This window comes from Stomoxys calcitrans, chromosome 1 (assembly GCF_963082655.1).
Source record: "Stomoxys calcitrans chromosome 1, idStoCalc2.1, whole genome shotgun sequence".
NCBI lineage: Eukaryota > Metazoa > Arthropoda > Insecta > Diptera > Muscidae > Stomoxys > Stomoxys calcitrans.
This window is the reverse complement of record NC_081552.1, coordinates 233,210,289-233,230,213: the sequence shown is the minus strand read 5'-3', so window position 1 is coordinate 233,230,213 and position 19,925 is coordinate 233,210,289. Positions and strand designations below refer to the sequence as shown.

Sequence of the window (19,925 nt, the reverse complement as noted above, 5' to 3'; positions counted from 1 at the left end):
GTCCGTTCCTCCGTCCGTTCCTCCGTCCGTTCCTCCGTCCGTTCCTCCGTCCGTTCCTCCGTCCGTTCCTCCGTCCGTTCCTCCATCCGTTCCTCCGTCCGTTCCTCCGTCCGTTCCTCCGTCCGTTCCTCCGTCCGTCCCTCCGTCTGTCTGTCCGTCCCTCCATCCGTCTGTCTGTCCCTCCGTACGTCTGTCCGTTCTTCTGTTTGGCGTAGGTTAGGTTAGGTAAGTCCTTTACAGACTCTCTAAGACAATTTTAAGTCCATTATGATACCACAGTAGCGGCAGACCAAGGCTTCTTGCGGGAATCGAACCCACGACCCCTGCACTGGTAATCCAAGCACGCTACCAACTAGGCTTCTGGCGAACCCTTCTGTCTGGCGTAAGCACGCTTACTTTCGAAGCATTTAAGCTAGGAGCTTGCAATTTTACACGAATACTTCTTTTTAGTGTAGGTCGGTTGGGATTGTAATGGTTGCCCAAAAAGTTATTGCGGATTTTTTAAAAGAAAGTAAATGCATTTTTAATAAAACTTAGAATGAACTTTAATCAAATATACTTTTTTTACACTTTTTTTCTAAAGCAAGCTAAAAGTATGTGTGTGAAGATAAATTCCGAATTTAACTAGCAGAGACACAAACCGCTTTGTTAACAGAGTGCGAGAGAGAGTAACAGAAGTATTAACAGAGATCCACTGAGGGGTTAGCAGAGCTCTGTAAATACTTAACAGAACCAAAAAACAAGAGAAATTAATTAAATTTCTTACTTTTTATCAATTTTTGCAAATATTTGTAAAAAAAAAAGTAAAACCATAACAAAATTTGGAGTAAAATATCAATGCTTTGAATCAAAAACACCAAATTAAAAATATCTATTACCGTAGTACTGAGAAAAATGAAAAATTTATAAAAAAAATATTCTGGGCAGGATTATGACCAATGGTCCTGGAGGACATCTAAGAATTCTACAAGGTACTACCATACATCGTTGGAAAGGTTACGACAGGAGCTTTCCAAAACATGTCCTTATTCGAAAATCGAGCAGTTGGTTTTTTCAAATTCCTGTCTTTTTTTAAGAATTTCTCGAAAAAAAATCTGGACAGGATTATGGCCAACGCTCCTGGAGGACATCTAAAAATTCTACAAGGTACTACCATACATCGTTGAAAAGGTGACTATGTGTGCTTTCCAAAACATGTCTTTATTTGAAAATCGAGCAGTTGGTTTTTTCAAATTCCTGTCTTTTTTAAAAAAAATCTGGACAGGATAATGTCCAATGCTCCTGGAGGACATCTAAGAATTCTACAAGGTACTACCATACATCGTTGGAAAGGTGACGATGTGTGCTTTCCAAAACATGCCCTTATTCGAAAATCGAGCAGTTGGTTTTTTCAAATTCCTGTCTTTTTTAAAAAAATTCTGGAAAAAAAAATCGGGACAGGATAATGGCCAATGCTCCTGGAGGACATCTAAGAATTCTACAAGGTACTACCATACATCGTTGGAAAGGTGACGATGTGTGCTTTCCAAAACATGCCCTTATTCGAAAATCGAGCAGTTGGTTTTTTCAAATTCCTGTCTTTTTTAAAAAAATTCTCGAAAAAAAATCTGGACAGGATAATGTCCAATGCTCCTGGAGGACATCTAAGAATTCTACAAGGTACTACCATACATCGTTGGAAAGGTGACGATGTGTGCTTTCCAAAACATGCCCTTATTCGAAAATCGAGCAGTTGGTTTTTTCAAATTCCTGTCTTTTTTAAAAAAGTTCTCAAAAAAATTCTTGAAAGGATTATGGCCAACGCTCCTGGAGGATATCTAAGAATTCTACAAGGTACTACCATACATCGTTGGAAAGGTGACGATGTGTGCTTTCCAAAACATGCCCTTATTCGAAAATCGAGCAGTTGGTTTTTTCAAATTCCTGTCTTTTTTAAAAAAATTCTCAAAAAAATTCTGGAAAGGATTATGGCCAACGCTCCTGGAGGACATCTAAGAATTCTACAAGGTACTACCATACATCGTTGGAAAGGTGACGATGTGTGCTTTCCAAAACATGCCCTTATTCGAAAATCGAGCAGTTGGTTCTTTCAAATTCCTGTCTTTTTTAAAAAAATTCTCGAAAAAAAATCTGGACAGGATAATGGCCAATGCTCCTGGAGGACATCTAAGAATTCTACAAGGTACTTCCATACATCGTTGGAAAGGTGACGATGTGTGCTTTCCAAAACATGTCGTTATTCGAAAATCGAGCAGTTGGTTTTTTCAAATTCCTGTCTTTTTTAAAAAAATTCTCAAAAAAATTCTGGAAAGGATTATGGCCAACGCTCCTGGAGGACATCTAAGAATTCTACAAGGTACTACCATACATCGTTGGAAAGGTGACGATGTGTGCTTTCCAAAACATGCCCTTATTCGAAAATCGAGCAGTTGGTTTTTTCAAATTCCTGTCTTTTTTAAAAAAATTCTCGAAAAAAAATCTGGACAGGATAATGTCCAATGCTCCTGGAGGACATCTAAGAATTCTACAAGGTACTACCATACATCGTTGGAAAGGTGACGATGTGTGCTTTCCAAAACATTCCCTTATTCGAAATTGGTTTTTTCAAATTCCTGTCTTTTTTAAAAAAATTCTCGAAAAAAAATCTGGAAAGGATTATGGCCAACGCTCCTGGAGGACATCTAAGAATTCTACAAGGTACTACCATACATCGTTGGAAAGGTGACGATGTGTGCTTTCCAAAACATGTCCTTATTCGAAAATCGAGCAGTTGGTTTTTTCAAATTCCTTTTTTTTTAAAAAAAATTCTCAAAAAAATTCTGGAAAGGATTATGGCCAACGCTCCTGGAGGACATCTAAGAATTCTACAAGGTACTTCCATACATCGTTGGAAAGGTGACGATGTGTGCTTTCCAAAACATGCCCTTATTCGAAAATCGAGCAGTTGGTTTTTTCAAATTCCTGTCTTTTTTAAAAAAGTTCTCAAAAAAATTCTTGAAAGGATTATAGCCAACGCTCCTGGAGGACATCTAAGAATTCTACAAGGTACTACCATACATCGTTGGAAAGGTGACGATGTGTGCTTTCCAAAACATGCCCTTATTCGAAAATCGAACAGTTGGTTTTTTCAAATTCCTGTCTTTTTTAAAAAAATTCTCGAAAAAAAATCTGGACAGGATAATGTCCAATGCTCCTGGAGGACATCTAAGAATTCTACAAGGTACTACCATACATCGTTGGAAAGGTGACGATGTGTGCTTTCCAAAACATGCCCTTATTTGAAAATCGAGTAGTTGGTTTTTTCAAATTCCTGTCTTTTTTAAAAAAGTTCTCAAAAAAATTCTTGAAAGGATTATGGCCAACGCTCCTGGAGGACATCTAAGAATTCTACAAGGTACTACCATACATCGTTGGAAAGGTGACGATGTGTGCTTTCCAAAACATGTCGTTATTCGAAAATCGAGCAGTTGGTTTTTTCAAATTCCTGTTTTTTTTAAAAAAATTCTGGAAAAAAAATCGGGACAGGATAATGGCCAAAGCTCCTGGAGGACATCTAAGAATTCTACAAGGTACTACCATACATCGTTGGAAAGGTGACGATGTGTGCTTTCCAAAACATGCCCTTATTCGAAAATCGAGCAGTTGGTTTTTTCAAATTCCTGTCTTTTTTAAAGAAATTCTCGAAAAAAAATCTGGACAGGATAATGTCCAATGCTCCTGGAGGACATCTAAGAATTCTACAAGGTACTACCATACATCGTTGGAAAGGTGACGATGTGTGCTTTCCAAAACATGCCCTTATTCGAAAATCGAGCAGTTGGTTTTTTCAAATTCCTGTCTTTTTTAAAAAAGTTCTCAAAAAAATTCTTGAAAGGATTATGGCCAACGCTCCTGGAGGACATCTAAGAATTCTACAAGGTACTACCATACATCGTTGGAAAGGTGACGATGTGTGCTTTCCAAAACATGCCCTTATTCGAAAATCGAGCAGTTGGTTTTTTCAAATTCCTGTCTTTTTTAAAGAAATTCTCGAAAAAAAATTTGGACAGGATAATGTCCAATGCTCCTGGAGGACATCTAAGAATTCTACAAGGTACTACCATACATCGTTGGAAAGGTGACGATGTGTGCTTTCCAAAACATGCCCTTATTCGAAAATCGAGCAGTTGGTTTTTTCAAATTCCTGTCTTTTTTAAAAAAGTTCTCAAAAAAATTCTTGAAAGGATTATGGCCAACGCTCCTGGAGGACATCTAAGAATTCTACAAGGTACTACCATACATCGTTGGAAAGGTGACGATGTGTGCTTTCCAAAACATGCCCTTATTCGAAAATCGAGCAGTTGGTTTTTTCAAATTCCTGTCTTTTTTAAAAAAGTTCTCAAAAAAATTCTGGAAAGGATTATGGCCAACGCTCCTGGAGGACATCTAAGAATTCTACAAGGTACTACCATACATCGTTGGAAAGGTGACGATGTGTGCTTTCCAAAACATGCCCTTATTCGAAAATCGAGCAGTTGGTTTTTTCAAATTCCTGTCTTTTTTAAAAAAATTCTCGAAAAAAAATCTGGACAGGATAATGTCCAATGCTCCTGGAGGACATCTAAGAATTCTACAAGGTACTACCATACATCGTTGGAAAGGTGACGATGTGTGCTTTCCAAAACATGCCCTTATTCGAAAATCGAGCAGTTGGTTCGAATAAGGACATGTTTTGGAAAGCACACATCGTCACCTTTCCAACGATGTATGGTAGTACCTTGTAGAATTCTTAGATGTCCTCCAGGAGCGTTGGCCATAATCCTTTCCAGAATTTTTTTGAGAATTTTTTTAAAAAAGACAGGAATTTGAAAAAACCAACTGCTCGATTTTCGAATAAGGGAATGTTTTGGAAAGCACACATCGTCACCTTTCCAACGATGTATGGTAGTACCTTGTAGAATTCTTAGATGTCCTCCAGGAGCATTGGCCATTATCCTGTCCCGATTTTTTTTCCAGAATTTTTTTAAAAAAAACAGGAATTTGAAAAAACCAACTGCTCGATTTTCGAATAAGGACATGTTTTGGAAAGCACACATCGTCACCTTTCCAACGATGTATGGTAGTACCTTGTAGAATTCTTAGATGTCCTCCAGGAGCATTGGACATTATCCTGTCCAGATTTTTTTTCGAGAATTTTTTTAAAAAAGACAGGAATTTGAAAAAACCAACTGCTCGATTTTCGAATAAGGGCATGTTTTGGAAAGCACACATCGTCACCTTTCCAACGATGTATGGTAGTACCTTGTAGAATTCTTAGATGTCCTCCAGGAGCATTGGCCATTATCCTGTCCCGATTTTTTTTCCAGAATTTTTTTAAAAAAAACAGGAATTTGAAAAAACCAACTGCTCGATTTTCGAATAAGGACATGTTTTGGAAAGCACACATCGTCACCTTTCCAACGATGTATGGTAGTACCTTGTAGAATTCTTAGATGTCCTCCAGGAGCATTGGACATTATCCTGTCCAGATTTTTTTTCGAGAATTTTTTTAAAAAAGACAGGAATTTGAAAAAACCAACTGCTCGATTTTCGAATAAGGGCATGTTTTGGAAAGCACACATCGTCACCTTTCCAACGATGTATGGTAGTACCTTGTAGAATTCTTAGATGTCCTCCAGGAGCATTGGCCATTATCCTGTCCCGATTTTTTTTCCAGAATTTTTTTAAAAAAAACAGGAATTTGAAAAAACCAACTGCTCGATTTTCAAATAAGGGCATGTTTTGGAAAGCACACATCGTCACCTTTCCAACGATGTATGGTAGTACCTTGTAGAATTCTTAGATGTCCTCCAGGAGCGTTGGCCATAATCCTTTCAAGAATTTTTTTGAGAACTTTTTTAAAAAAGACAGGAATTTGAAAAAACCAACTGCTCGATTTTCGAATAAGGGCATGTTTTGGAAAGCACACATCGTCACCTTTCCAACGATGTATGGTAGTACCTTGTAGAATTCTTAGATGTCCTCCAGGAGCGTTGGCCATAATCCTTTCCAGAATTTTTTTGAGAATTTTTTTTAAAAAAGACAGGAATTTGAAAAAACCAACTGCTCGATTTTCGAATAACGACATGTTTTGGAAAGCACACATCGTCACCTTTCCAACGATGTATGGTAGTACCTTGTAGAATTCTTAGATGTCCTCCAGGAGCGTTGGCCATAATCCTTTCCAGAATTTTTTTGAGAACTTTTTTAAAAAAGACAGGAATTTGAAAAAACCAACTGCTCGATTTTCGAATAAGGGCATGTTTTGGAAAGCACACATCGTCACCTTTCCAACGATGTATGGTAGTACCTTGTAGAATTCTTAGATGTCCTCCAGGAGCATTGGCCATTATCCTGTCCCGATTTTTTTTCCAGAATTTTTTAAAAAAAGACAGGAATTTGAAAAAACCAACTGCTCGATTTTCGAATAATGGCATGTTTTGGAAAGCACACATCGTCACCTTTCCAACGATGTATGGTAGTACCTTGTAGAATTCTTAGATGTCCTCCAGGAGCGTTGGCCATAATCCTTTCCAGATTTTTTTCGAGAATTTTTTTAAAAAAGACAGGAATTTGAAAAAACCAACTGCTCGATTTTCGAATAAGGGAATGTTTTGGAAAGCACACATCGTCACCTTTCCAACGATGTATGGTAGTACCTTGTAGAATTCTTAGATGTCCTCCAGGAGCATTGGACATTATCCTGTCCAGATTTTTTTTCGAGAATTTTTTTAAAAAAGACAGGAATTTGAAAAAACCAACTGCTCGATTTTCGAATAAGGGCATGTTTTGGAAAGCACACATCGTCACCTTTCCAACGATGTATGGTAGTACCTTGTAGAATTCTTAGATGTCCTCCAGGAGCGTTGGCCATAATCCTTTCCAGAATTTTTTTGAGAATTTTTTTAAAAAAGACAGGAATTTGAAAAAACCAACTGCTCGATTTTCGAATAACGACATGTTTTGGAAAGCACACATCGTCACCTTTCCAACGATGTATGGTAGTACCTTGTAGAATTCTTAGATGTCCTCCAGGAGCGTTGGCCATAATCCTTTCCAGAATTTTTTTGAGAACTTTTTTAAAAAAGACAGGAATTTGAAAAAACCAACTGCTCGATTTTCGAATAAGGGCATGTTTTGGAAAGCACACATCGTCACCTTTCCAACGATGTATGGTAGTACCTTGTAGAATTCTTAGATGTCCTCCAGGAGCATTGGACATGTCCTGTCCAGATTTTTTTTCGAGAATTTTTTTAAAAAAGACAGGAATTTGAAAAAACCAACTGCTCGATTTTCGAATAAGGGCATGTTTTGGAAAGCACACATCGTCACCTTTCCAACGATGTATGGTAGTACCTTGTAGAATTCTTAGATGTCCTCCAGGAGCATTGGCCATTATCCTGTCCCGATTTTTTTTCCAGAATTTTTTTAAAAAAGACAGGAATTTGAAAAAACCAACTGCTCGATTTTCGAATAAGGACATGTTTTGGAAAGCACACATCGTCACCTTTCCAACGATGTATGGTAGTACCTTGTAGAATTCTTAGATGTCCTCCAGGAGCGTTGGCCACAATCCTTTCCAGATTTTTTTCCGAGAATTTTTTAAAAAAGACAGGAATTTGAAAAAACCAACTGCTCGATTTTCGAATAAGGGAATGTTTTGGAAAGCACACATCGTCACCTTTCCAACGATGTATGGTAGTACCTTGTAGAATTCTTAGATGTCCTCCAGGAGCATTGGACATTATCCTGTCCAGATTTTTTTTCGAGAATTTTTTTAAAAAAGACAGGAATTTGAAAAAACCAACTGCTCGATTTTCGAATAAGGGCATGTTTTGGAAAGCACACATCGTCACCTTTCCAACGATGTATGGTAGTACCTTGTAGAATTCTTAGATGTCCTCCAGGAGCGTTGGCCATAATCCTTTCCAGAATTTTTTTGAGAATTTTTTTAAAAAAGACAGGAATTTGAAAAAACCAACTGCTCGATTTTCGAATAACGACATGTTTTGGAAAGCACACATCGTCACCTTTCCAACGATGTATGGTAGTACCTTTTAGAATTCTTAGATGTCCTCCAGGAGCGTTGGCCATAATCCTTTCAAGAATTTTTTTGAGAACTTTTTTAAAAAAGACAGGAATTTGAAAAAACCAACTGCTCGATTTTCGAATAAGGGCATGTTTTGGAAAGCACACATCGTCACCTTTCCAACGATGTATGGTAGTACCTTGTAGAATTCTTAGATGTCCTCCAGGACCATTGGTCATAATCCTGCCCAGAATATTTTTTTTATAAATTTTTCATTTTTCTCAGTACTACGGTAATAGATATTTTTAATTTGGTGTTTTTGATTCAAAGCATTGATATTTTACTCCAAATTTTGTTATGGTTTTACTTTTTTTTTACAAATATTTGCAAAAATTGATAAAAGGTAAGAAATTTAATTAATTTCTCTTGTTTTTTGGTTGTGTTAAGTATTTACAGAGCTCTGCTAACCCCTCAGTGGATCTCTGTTAATACTTCTGTTACTCTCTCTCGCACTCTGTTAACAAAGCGGTTTGTGTCTCTGCTAGTTAAATTCGGAATTTATCTTCACACACATGCTAAAAGTAACAGCTGATAACTGACAGAAGAAAGAATGCAATTACAGAGTCACAAGCTGTGAAAAAATTTGTCAACGCCGACTATATGAAAAATCCGCAATTACTTTTTGGGCAACCCAATAAATGGGCCATACCAGTACATATTTTGATGTAGCCGCCATATAAACCGATCTTGGATCTTAATATCTTGAGCCACCAGAGGGCGCAATTTTTGTCCGATTTCCCTGAAATTTTGCGGAAAGTATGTTGTTTTGTCTGGCAACAACTATGCCAAATATGGTTCAAATCGGTTCATAACCTGACATAGCTCCCATGTAAACCGATCTCCCCATTATACTTCTTAAGCCTCCATAGGGTGCAATTCTTATCCGATTTGTCTCAAACTTCGTGCAAAGGCTTTTCCCATGACCTTCAACATCCGTGTCAAATATGGTCTGATTCAGTCTATAGCCTGATGCAACTACCATATAAACCGAACGCCCGAATATACTTCTTGAGCCCCTAAAGGGCGCAATTCTTACCCGAATCTGTTAATTCTTCACACAATGAATTCTACTATGGTCCCCTACATTCAATTCAAATATGGTCCGAATTGTCTCGATATTTTAAGTCGATCTAGCCATGTCTGACCGTCCTCGTATCCGCCCATCCGTCCTCCTGTACGTCCTCATCACCATCCTCGTGTCCGTCCGTCCCTCCTTCTGTCCGACCGTCTATGGAAATCACGCTGGCAAGCTAACGCGTCAAGCTAGCCACTGGAAATTTTGCACAGACACTTCTTGTCAATGTAGGTCGTTGGGGATTGCAAATGGGTCATATCAGTTAAGATTTGGATATAGCTATAACTCCAAAACTAGTTAGGGGATTGCCATTTGGACCGATCGATCGATTTATATCGCATCTATATCCAAATCTGGACCGATCTGGGCCAAAGAAGAAGCATGCCGAAGCGTCAAACACAACTCACTGTCCAAAATTTCAGCAAAATCGGACAAATATGGCTTTTAAGGGCTTAAGACCCCAAATCGCCAGATCGAACTATGTGGCAGCTATATCCAAATCTAGGCCGATCGGGGCCAAATTGAAGAAGGATGTCGACTGGCCTGCTCAACTCACTAACTCACCAAATTTCAGCAAAATCGGACAATAAATGTGGCTTTTATGGACCTACGACCCTAAATCGGAGGATCGGCCTATATGGGCAGCTATGTTAAAATCTGGACCGATCGGGGCCAAATTGACGAAGGGTGTCGACTGGCCTGACACAACTCGCTAACTCAAATTTTAGCAATATCGGATAATAATTGTGGCTTTTATGGGCCTAAGACCCTAAATTGGCGGATCGGTCTATATGGGGGCTATATTAAGATATAGTCCGATATAGCCCATCTTCGAACTTAACCTGCTTATGACCAAAAAAAAAAGAATCCTTGCAAAGTTTCAGCTCAATATCTCTATTCCGAAATACTGTAGCCTGATTTCAACAGGCAGACGGACGGACGGACGGACGGACATGGCTAGATCGTCTTAGATTTTTACGACGATCAAGTGTTGCAAACGGAATGACAAAATGAATATAACCCCATCCTTCGGAGGTGGGTATAACAAGTAAAAGCGTGCTTAATTCGGCCGGGCCGTATCATGGGAACCCATCATCAGAATGGATTCTAGTAAAAAATTGGAGCTTTATCTGATTATAGACCGATTTGGACCTTAATTGGCACAGTTGTTGAAAGTCATAACAGAACCCTACGAGCAAAATTTCAGGCAATTCGTACAAAAATTGCGGTTTTCAGGGGTTCAAGAAGTCTAATCGGGAGATCGGTTTATATGGGAGCTATATCAGATTATAGACCGATTTGGCACAGCTGTTGGAAGTCATATGAGAACACTACATGCAAAATTTCAGCCATATCGGATAAAAATTGCGGCTTCCAGGGGCTCAAGAAGTCTAATCGGGAGATCGGTTTATGTGGGAGCTATATCAGGTTATAAACCGATTTGGACCATACTTGGCACAGGTGTTGGAAGTCATAAGAGAACACTATGTGCAAAATTTCAGCCAAATCGGACAAAAATTATGGCTTTTAAAGGCTCAAGAAGTCTAATCGTGAGATCGGTTTATGTGGGAGCTATATCAGGTTAAAGGCCGATTTGGACCGTACTACACACAGCTGTTGGAAGTCATAACAGAAGACTATGTGCAAAATTTCAGCCATATCGGACAAAAATTGTGGCTTGTAAGAGCTCAAGAAGTCAAATCGGGAGATCGGTTTATATAGGAGCTACATCAGGTTATAGACCGATTTGGATCATACTTGGCACAGGTGTTGGAAGTCATAACAGAACACTATGTGCAAAATTTCAGCCAAATCGGACAAAAATTTTGGCTTTTAAAGGCTCAAAAAGTCTAATCGGGAGATCGGTTTATATGGAAGCTATATCAGGTTATAGGCCGATTTAGACCGTACTTGGCACGGTTGTTGGAAGTCATTGTAGAACACTATGTGCAAAATTTCAGCCATATCGGACAAAAATTGTGGCTTGTAAGAGCTCAAGAAATCAAATCCTGAGATCGGTTTATATGGGAGCTATATCAGGTTATAGACCGATTTAGACCGTACTTGGCACGGTTGTTGGAAGTCATAACAGAACACCACATGCAAAATTTTAGCCAAATCGGACAAAAATTGTGGCTTGTTAGAGCTCAAGAAGTCAAATTCTGAGATCGGTTTGTATGGGAGCTATATCAGGTTATAGACCGATTTAGACCCTACTTAACACAGCTGTTGGAAGTCATAACAGAACACCGCATACAAAATTTCAGCCAATTTGGACAAACATTGTGGCTTTTTAGAGCTCAAGAAATTTAATCTGGAGATCGGTCTGTTGGATCAGCTGTTCGATCAGCTGTTGGAAGTCATTACAGAACACTATGTGCAAAATTTCAGTCAAATCGGGCAAAAATTGTGGCTTGTTAGAGCTCAAGAAGTCTAATCGAGAGATCGGTTTATATGGGAGCTATATCCGAATCTGAATCCATATGGCCCATTTGCAGTCCCCAACGACCAACATCGAAATTAAGTATCTGTGCAAAATTTTAAGCGACTAGCTTTATGCATTCGAACGCTATCCTGATTTTGACAGACGGACGGACGGACATGGCTTGATCGATTCAGAATATCGAGACGATCAAGAATTTATATGCTTTATGGGGTTCTAGATCAATATTTGGAGAAAGTTGGGAACTTTGAGACAGTCAGTAATTTTATCTACCTTGGCACCGCCGTAACCGAAGCGAATGACACCAGTTTTGAGATTAAGGGAAGAATAATACGGGCAAACAGATGCTATTTTGGACTAAGTAGGCACTTTAGAAACAAGGCCACCTCTCGAGAGACAAAGATTGCCCTATACAAGACACTGAAACTATTCGTGTTGTTATATGGTTCTGAAGCATGGGTACTTGTGAAAGCAGATGAGGCAGTGCTTGGAGTGTTTGAGAGAGAGATTCTTCGTAAAGTATATGGACTAGTTAGCGTTAATGGAGAATATAGACGAGGCGAACATATGAAGTAAGCAGTTTAGAAACATGACCACCTCTCGACAGACACTGATACTACCCGTGCTGTTATATGGTACTGAGATGAGACAGTGCTTGGAGTATTTGAGAGAAAGATTCTTCGTAAAGTGTATGGACTGCGTTAATGGAGAATATAGGCGAGGCGAACATATGAAGTAAGCAGTTTAGAAACAAGGCCACCTCTCGACAGTCGAAGCTTACACTATGCAAGACACTGATACTAGCCGTGCTGTTATATGGTTCTGAAGCATGGGTACTTGTGAAAGCAGATGAGGCAGTACTTGAAGTGTTTGAGAGAAAGATTCTTGGTAAATTATATGCACCATTTTGCGTTAATGGAGAATATAGGCAACGTATGAACCACTAGCTGTAGGACGACGTTGGCATAGTTACACGCATCAAAATACAAGGGCTGGGTTGGCCAGGTCATGTTGTCAGAATGGCTGAAGAAGCTCCAGCAAAGAAGTCTTTTGAAGGCAAACACAGTGGTACACGCAAACCGGGAAGACCAAAAGCCCGATGGAAAGATCAAGCGGTGGGAGACACCTCGAAACTTGGTGTCAGAAATTTTAAAATGAGCGCAGAAGATCGAGGCGCTTGGAACGCCAATCTACGTTCGGCTAGTGGAACAAATATTCTGTCATAGTCAATTAAACAAAAAAGAAAGATCAATATTTCGAGGTGTTACCAAAGGAATGACTAGATTAGTATACACCGATCCCATGGTGGTGGGTATAGTAAGCAGAAGCCTTATAGGAAACGTCTACGCCCGTAGAGTGTTCATTCAACCACAGTTAAAATCATGCAGTTATCTTAATTGGTTCAAAAGATCTGATTTTTGCAAAATGCGCCACTGTGCGACGTTTATACCCTACTTTTGATATTCCCTTGTTAAGTTTTGTATAAATTTTTATATAAAAAATTCAAAACAATGGTGGTTAACTTATGTTTATTTTTTCTTTTTTTTTTTCCTTCTTTCTAGGATATCCGTTCCTGCTGCTGACTTTACAAATTTAATACTAATCACCGTGGAAAGTTGGTAAGTTTTATGCTTGCTTAAACCAAAGTATTGTGGGAAAAGAGAAAATATTCTTACGACTTATTTATATTTTGGAAAAAAGAAGTAGAACAACATTTTTTTTCATTCCGTTTAATAGAAAATACAATAATTGTTGTCAAACTTTTTCTCCTGTTTCGCCTTTTCTTCCCCGAATTTTGAATTTTTGGCCCATCACCCCCCATGACTTTTATAAAGTTGGAAGTTGAGTTGTTGTTGTTTTTTTTTTTTTTATTTTTATATTGCGTTTTATTTATTTTTGTCGTTTATATGTGCTCGCTTAATTTAATTAAAAACAAAAAAAAAATCTGCCTTGCATTTTCCACGTGTCTTGTGCTTGTATTCACGAATCTCCATCGAGTTGTGTTTTCCGGACCCCTTGTCATGTGTCATTAGCACTGAAGGACCGACCTAACGAACTTGTCGCGGCCAAAAAATATAAGAAAAACACTCTCCTGAACATGACGGCAGTGTAGAAAGTTTGCAAATGACATTTTCATGCTTCAAATTATAATGCGTGGAAATGGCAATTAAGTAAAAGTTGAAAATTCCAAAGTAGGGAGGTGGTAAAAATAGCAAAATGGTGGATGTATTTTTGTACCCTCCACCATAGGATGGGGGTATACTAAGTTCGTCATTCTGTATGTGACTACTCGAAATATGCATCTGAGACCCCATAAAGTATATAAATTCTTGATCGTCGTGACATTTTATGGCGATCTAGCCATGTCCGTCCGTCCGGCCGTCTGTCAGTCTGTCTGTCCGTCCGTCCGTCTGTCTGTCGAAAGCACGCAAACTTTCGAAGAAGTTAAGCTAGCCGCTTGAAATTTTGCACAAATACTTCTTATTAATGTAGGTCGGTTGTGATTGTAAATGGGTTGTGACGGTCCATGTTTTGATATAGCTGCGATATAAACCGATCTAGGGTCTTGACTTCTTGAGCCTCTAGAGTGCGCAATTCTTATCCGATTGAAATGAAATTTTGCACGACGTGTTTTGTTACGATATCCAACAACTGTGCCAAGTATGGTTCAAATCGGTTTATAACCTGATATAGCTGCCATATAAACCGATCCGGGAGCTTGACTTCTTGAGCCTCTAAAGGGCCCAATTCTTATCCGATTGTAATGAAATTTTTCACAACGTGTTTCGTCATGATATCCAACAACTGTGCCAAATATGGTTCAAATCGGTTTATAACCTGATATAGCTGCCATATAAACCGATCTTGGGTCTTGACTTCTTGAGCCTCTAGAGGGCGCAATTCTTATCCGATTTGATTAAAATTTTGCACGTGGTGTTTTGGTATCACTTCCAACAACCGCGCTAAGTATGGTTTCAATCGGTCCATGTTTTGATATAACTGCCATACTAACCGATCTTGGGTCTTGATTTCTTGAGCCTCTAGAGGGCGCAATTCAAATCCGATTGGAATGAAATTTTGCACGACGTGTTTTGTTACGATATCCAACAACTGTGCCAAGTATGGTTCAAATCGGTTTATAACCTGATATAGCTGCCATATAAACCGATCTTGGGTCTTGAATTCTTGAGCCTCTAGCGTGCGCAATTCTTATCCGATCGGAATGAAATTTTGGACGACGTGTTTTGTTACGATATCCAACAACTGTGCCAAGTATGGTTCAAATCGGTTTATAACCTGATATAGCTGCCATATTAACCGATCTTGGGTCTTGACTTCTTGAACCTCTAGAGTGCGCAATTCTTATCCGATTGAAATGAAATTTTGCACGACGTGTTTTGTTACGATATCCAACAACTGTGCCAAGTATGGTTCAAATCGGTTTATAACCTGATATAGCTGCCATATAAACCGATCTTGGGTCTTGACTTCATGAGCCTCTAGAGTGCGCAATTCTTATCCGATTGAAATGAAATTTTGCACGACGTGTTTTGTTACGATACCCAACAACTGTGCCAAGTATGGTTCCAATCGGTCCATTACCCGATATAGCTGTCATATAAACAGATCTTGGGTCTTGACTTCTTGAGCCTCTAGAGGGCGCAATTCTTATCCGATTTGAATGAGTTTTTGCACGAAGTATTTCGTCATAATATCCAACAACTGTGCCAAGTATGGTTCAAATCGGTTCATAACCTGATATAGCTGCCATATAAACCGATCTTGGGTCTTGACTTCTTGAGCCTCTAGAGTGCGCAATTCATATCCGATTGGAATGGAATTTCGCACGACGTGTTTTGTTTCGATACCCAACAACTGTGCCAAGTATGGTTCCAATCGGTCCATTACCCGATATAGCTGTCATATAAACAGATCTAGGGTCTTGACTTCTTGAGCCTCTAGAGTGCGCAATTCTTATTCGATTGAAATGAAATTTTGCACGACGTGTTTTGTTATGATATCTAACAACTGTGCCAAGTATGGTTCAAATCGGTTTATAACCTGATATAGCTGCCATATAAACCGATCTTGGGTCTTGACTTCTTGAGCCTCGAGAGGGCGCAATTCTAATCCGAATGGAATGAAATTTTACACAACGTGTTTTGTTATGATATCCAACAACTGTGCCAAGTATGGTTCAAATCGGTTTATAACCTGACATAGCTGCCATATAAACCGATCTTGGGTCTTGACTTCTTGAGCCTCTAGAGTGCGCAATTCTTATCCGATGTGAATGAGTTTTTGCACGAAGTATTTCGTCATGATATCCAACAACTGTGCCAAGTATGGTTCAAATCGGTTTATAACCTGCTATAGCTGCCATATAAACCGATCCGGGATCTTGACTTCTTGAGCCTCTAAAGGGCCCAATTCTTATCCGATTGAAATGAAATTTTGCACGACGTGTTTTGTTACGATATCCAACAACTGTGTCAAATAAGGTTCAAATCGGTTCATAACCTGATATAGCTGCCATATAAACCGATCTGGGATCTTGACTTCTTGACCCCTAGAGGTCGCAATTATTATCCGATTGAAATGAAATTTTGGACGACGTGTTTTGTTACGATATCCAACAACTGTGCCAAGTATGGTTCAAATCGGTTTATAACCTGATATAGCTGCCATATAAACCGATCTTGGGTCTTGACTTCTTGAGCCTCTAGAGTGCGCAATTCTTATCCGATCAGAATGGAATTTTGCACGACGTGTTTTGTTTCGATACCCAACAACTGTGCCAAGTATGGTTCAAATCGGTTCATAACTTGATATAGCTGCCATATAAACCGATCTTGGGTCTTGACTTCTTGAGCCTCTAGAGGGCGCAATTCTTATCCGATTGAAATGGAATTTCGCACGACGTGTTTTGTTTCGATACCCAACAACTGTGCCAAGTATGGTTCCAATCGGTCCATTACCCGATATAGCTGTCATATAAACAGATCTGGGGATTTGACTTCTTGAGCTTCTAGAGGGCGCAATTCTTATCCGATTGAAATGGAATTTCGCACGGCGTGTTTTGTTTCGATACCAAACAACAGTGCCAAGTATGGTTCCAATCGGTCCATTACCCGATATAGCTGTCATATAAACAGATCTGGGGATTTGACTTCTTGAGCTTCTAGAGGGCGAAATTCCTATCCGATTTGGCTGAAATTTTTCATGACGTATTTTATTCTTACTTTCAACAACTGTGTCAAATAAGGTTCAAATCGGTTCATAACCTGATATAGCTGCCATATAAACCGATCTGGGGTCTTGACTTCTTGACCCCTAGAGGTTGCAATTATTATCCGATACGGCTGAAATTTTGTACGACGGATCCTCTCATGACCATCAACAAACGTGTTTATTATGTTCTGAATCGGTCTATAGCCCGATACAGATCCCATATAAATCGTTCTCTCTATTTTACTTCGTGAGCCCCAATGGGCGCAATTCTTATTCGAATTGGCTGAAATTTTACACAGGTCTCCAACATATAATTTAATTGTGGTCCGAACCGGACCATATCTTGATATCGTTTTAATAGCAGAGCAACTCTTTTCTTATATCCTTAGCCTAAGAAGCGATGCCGGGAAAACAACTCGACAAATGCGATCCATGGTGGAGGGTATATAAGATTCGGCCCGGCCGAACTTAGCACGCTTTTACTTGTTTTTTTTTTTTAAATTTTACCTAGTGCTCTGCTGACCTCCTTCTTGCTACTTTTCAGTAATAGCCTCGTCTTCTGACGATCTGGATGTCCACATAGGTTTTTCACCGTTCTACTGACGGGCGCATTCGTCGCCCACTCCCTTAACTCGAACTGCGTCGACCCGAAAGGCTTCGGGTTAACCAAGTTTATTGACGGCAGACCTCTGGCCTTTACCGCCAAATCGCCTGCCCTTTCATTGCACCTTACTACGTTATGGCCCGGCACCCAAACTATGCTGATTTTGCCATCCTCAGAGAAGGCGATATAATCTCCTTCTTACACTGCAAGAGTGTTTGTGACCTTACCGTCCTGGTTGTTATTGCCCTTATGGTAATTTTGTTGTCGATAAAGGTGTTCAGACCCGACGTCCCGCCGTTGGCACCACACCACCTCACGCATTCCGTGAGCGCCCAGATCTCCACCTGCAGGACCATGTTGTGGTCAGGTAGTCTAAAACAGATCTCAGTCCCTGGGTTCTCAATATAAACGATTGGATACGAACCAGTCAGCGTTAGGGCGCGGACGACTCGTGTTAAGATAACAAATTAGCATTAAGATGCGGCCGAGTAGCATCAACGAATCAGCGTTAGGAGGCGAATTAAGTGCGTTAGGATACGAACAAATCAGCGCTAGGATGCAAAAAGCCAGAGTTGGGATTCGGACGAGCCGCGGTAGATTGCGAACAAGTCAGCGTTTGGATACGAACCAGTCAGCGTTAGGATGCGATCGAGTCACGTTAGGATGCGAACAAGTCAACGTTAGAATGCGGACGAGTCGCGTTAGCATGAGAACGACTCAGCGTTAGTATGTGGTGGACGAGTCAGCGTTAGGATGCGGCCGAGTCGCGTTAGCATGAGAACGACTCAGCGTTTGAATACGAACGAGTCGCGTTGGGATGCGAACAAGTCAGCGTTAGTATGTGGACGAGTCAGCGTTAGGATGCGGACGAGTAGCTTTAGCACAAGAACGATGCCTTAGGATGTGGACAAGTCAGCGTTAGGATGCGGACGAGTAGCTTTAGCACAAGAACGACTTAGCGTTTGAATACGAACGAGTCGCGTTAGGATGCGAACAAGTCAGCGTTAGCATGAGAACGACTCAGCGTTTGAATACGAACGAGTCGCGTTAGGATGCAAAAAAGTCAGCGTTAGGATTTGGACGAGTCAGCGTTTGAATACGAACGAGTCGCGTTAGGATGCGAACAAGTCAGCATTAGGATGTGGACGAGTCGTGCTAGGATGCGAACAAGTCAGCCTTAGGATGCGAACAAGTCAGCCTTAGGATGTGGACGAGTCGTGTTTGGAGGCGAACAAGTCAGCATTAGGATGTGGACGAGTCGTGCTAGAATGCGAACAAGTCAGCCTTAGGATGTGGACGAGTCAGCGTTAGGATGTGGACGAGCCGTGCTAGGATGCGAACAAGTCAGCCTTAGGATGTGGACGAGTCAGCGTTAGGATGTGGACGAGTCGTGCTAGGATGCGAACAAGTCAGCTTTAGGATGTGGACGAGTCAGCGTTTGAATACGAACGAGTCGCGTTAGGATGCGAACAAGTCAGCATTAGGATGTGGACGAGTCATGCTAGGATGCGAACAAGTCAGCCTTAGGATGTGGACGATTCAGCGTTAGGATGTGGACGAGTCGTGTTTGGAGGCGAACAAGTCAGCATTAGGATGTGGACGAGTCATGCTAGGATGCGAACAAGTCAGCCTTAGAATGCGAACAAGTCAGCCTTAGGATGTGGAAAAGTCAGCGTTAGGATGCGGACGAGTAGCTTTAGCACAAGAACAACAATTTGGATACGAACGAGCACCACCACCGTGGTACAGGGTATTATAGATTTGTGCATTTGTTTGCAACGCTAAGAAGAAGAGCTTGACCCATTGATAAATATACTGATGGGCTTAGAATTTCTACCTGATTCGATGTAGCTATGTTCGTCTGTCTGTCCATGTATTTTTGTGACCCAGATATAGGGTGCACCTGTAGTCCGATTGTTATGAAATTTTTCACGTGCTACGTTTTTGAGCCAAGGATGAATAAAACTCGGTCCAGATTTATACATAGCTCCCACATGAAGTTTTAAGGCCGATATGAAGTTTTAAGGCTGTAGAAGCCTGAATATTGGTCCGATGTTTACAAAATTTAGCATGAGATGTTTTATTTAATGTCGCCACATGTGTGCAAAATTTCGTAAAAATCGGTCCAGATTTAGATGTAGCTCCCATATATATCTTTCATCCGATATGGAGTTTTAAGGCTGTAACAGCCACAATTTTTGTCCAATCTTTACAAAAGTCAGTATGAAGTGTTTCATTTGCCATCCCAACGTGTGCGGAAAATTTCATCAAAATCGGTTCAGATTTAGTTATAGCTCCCCCATATATATCTTTCATCCGATATGGAGTTTTAAGACTGTAGCTGCTACAATTTTGGTAGGTTCTTTACAAAATTTCACATGAGGTGTTTTTTTTTTAACATCCTCATATGTGTGCAAAATTTCATCAAAATCGGTTCAGATATATATATAGCTCCCATATATAT

General features: G+C 40.0%; 1 protein-coding gene and 1 pseudogene across 2 annotated transcripts in view; both read left to right on the top strand.

Moving 5' to 3' along the window:
• The window catches only part of LOC106094000 (BAI1-associated protein 3), a 420,062-nt gene that overhangs the window by 46,108 nt on the left and 354,029 nt on the right, over nucleotides 1-19,925 (top strand). For both annotated transcript variants that reach the window (XR_009396576.1, XM_059360897.1), the window contains exon 2: nucleotides 13,188-13,244. The gene's annotated coding sequence lies outside the window, so the exon portion shown is untranslated. The remainder of the gene's footprint in view (nucleotides 1-13,187; nucleotides 13,245-19,925) is intronic.
• Nucleotides 1-19,925, top strand: part of LOC106095085 (homeobox protein prospero-like) — a 76,306-nt pseudogene that overhangs the window by 20,972 nt on the left and 35,409 nt on the right.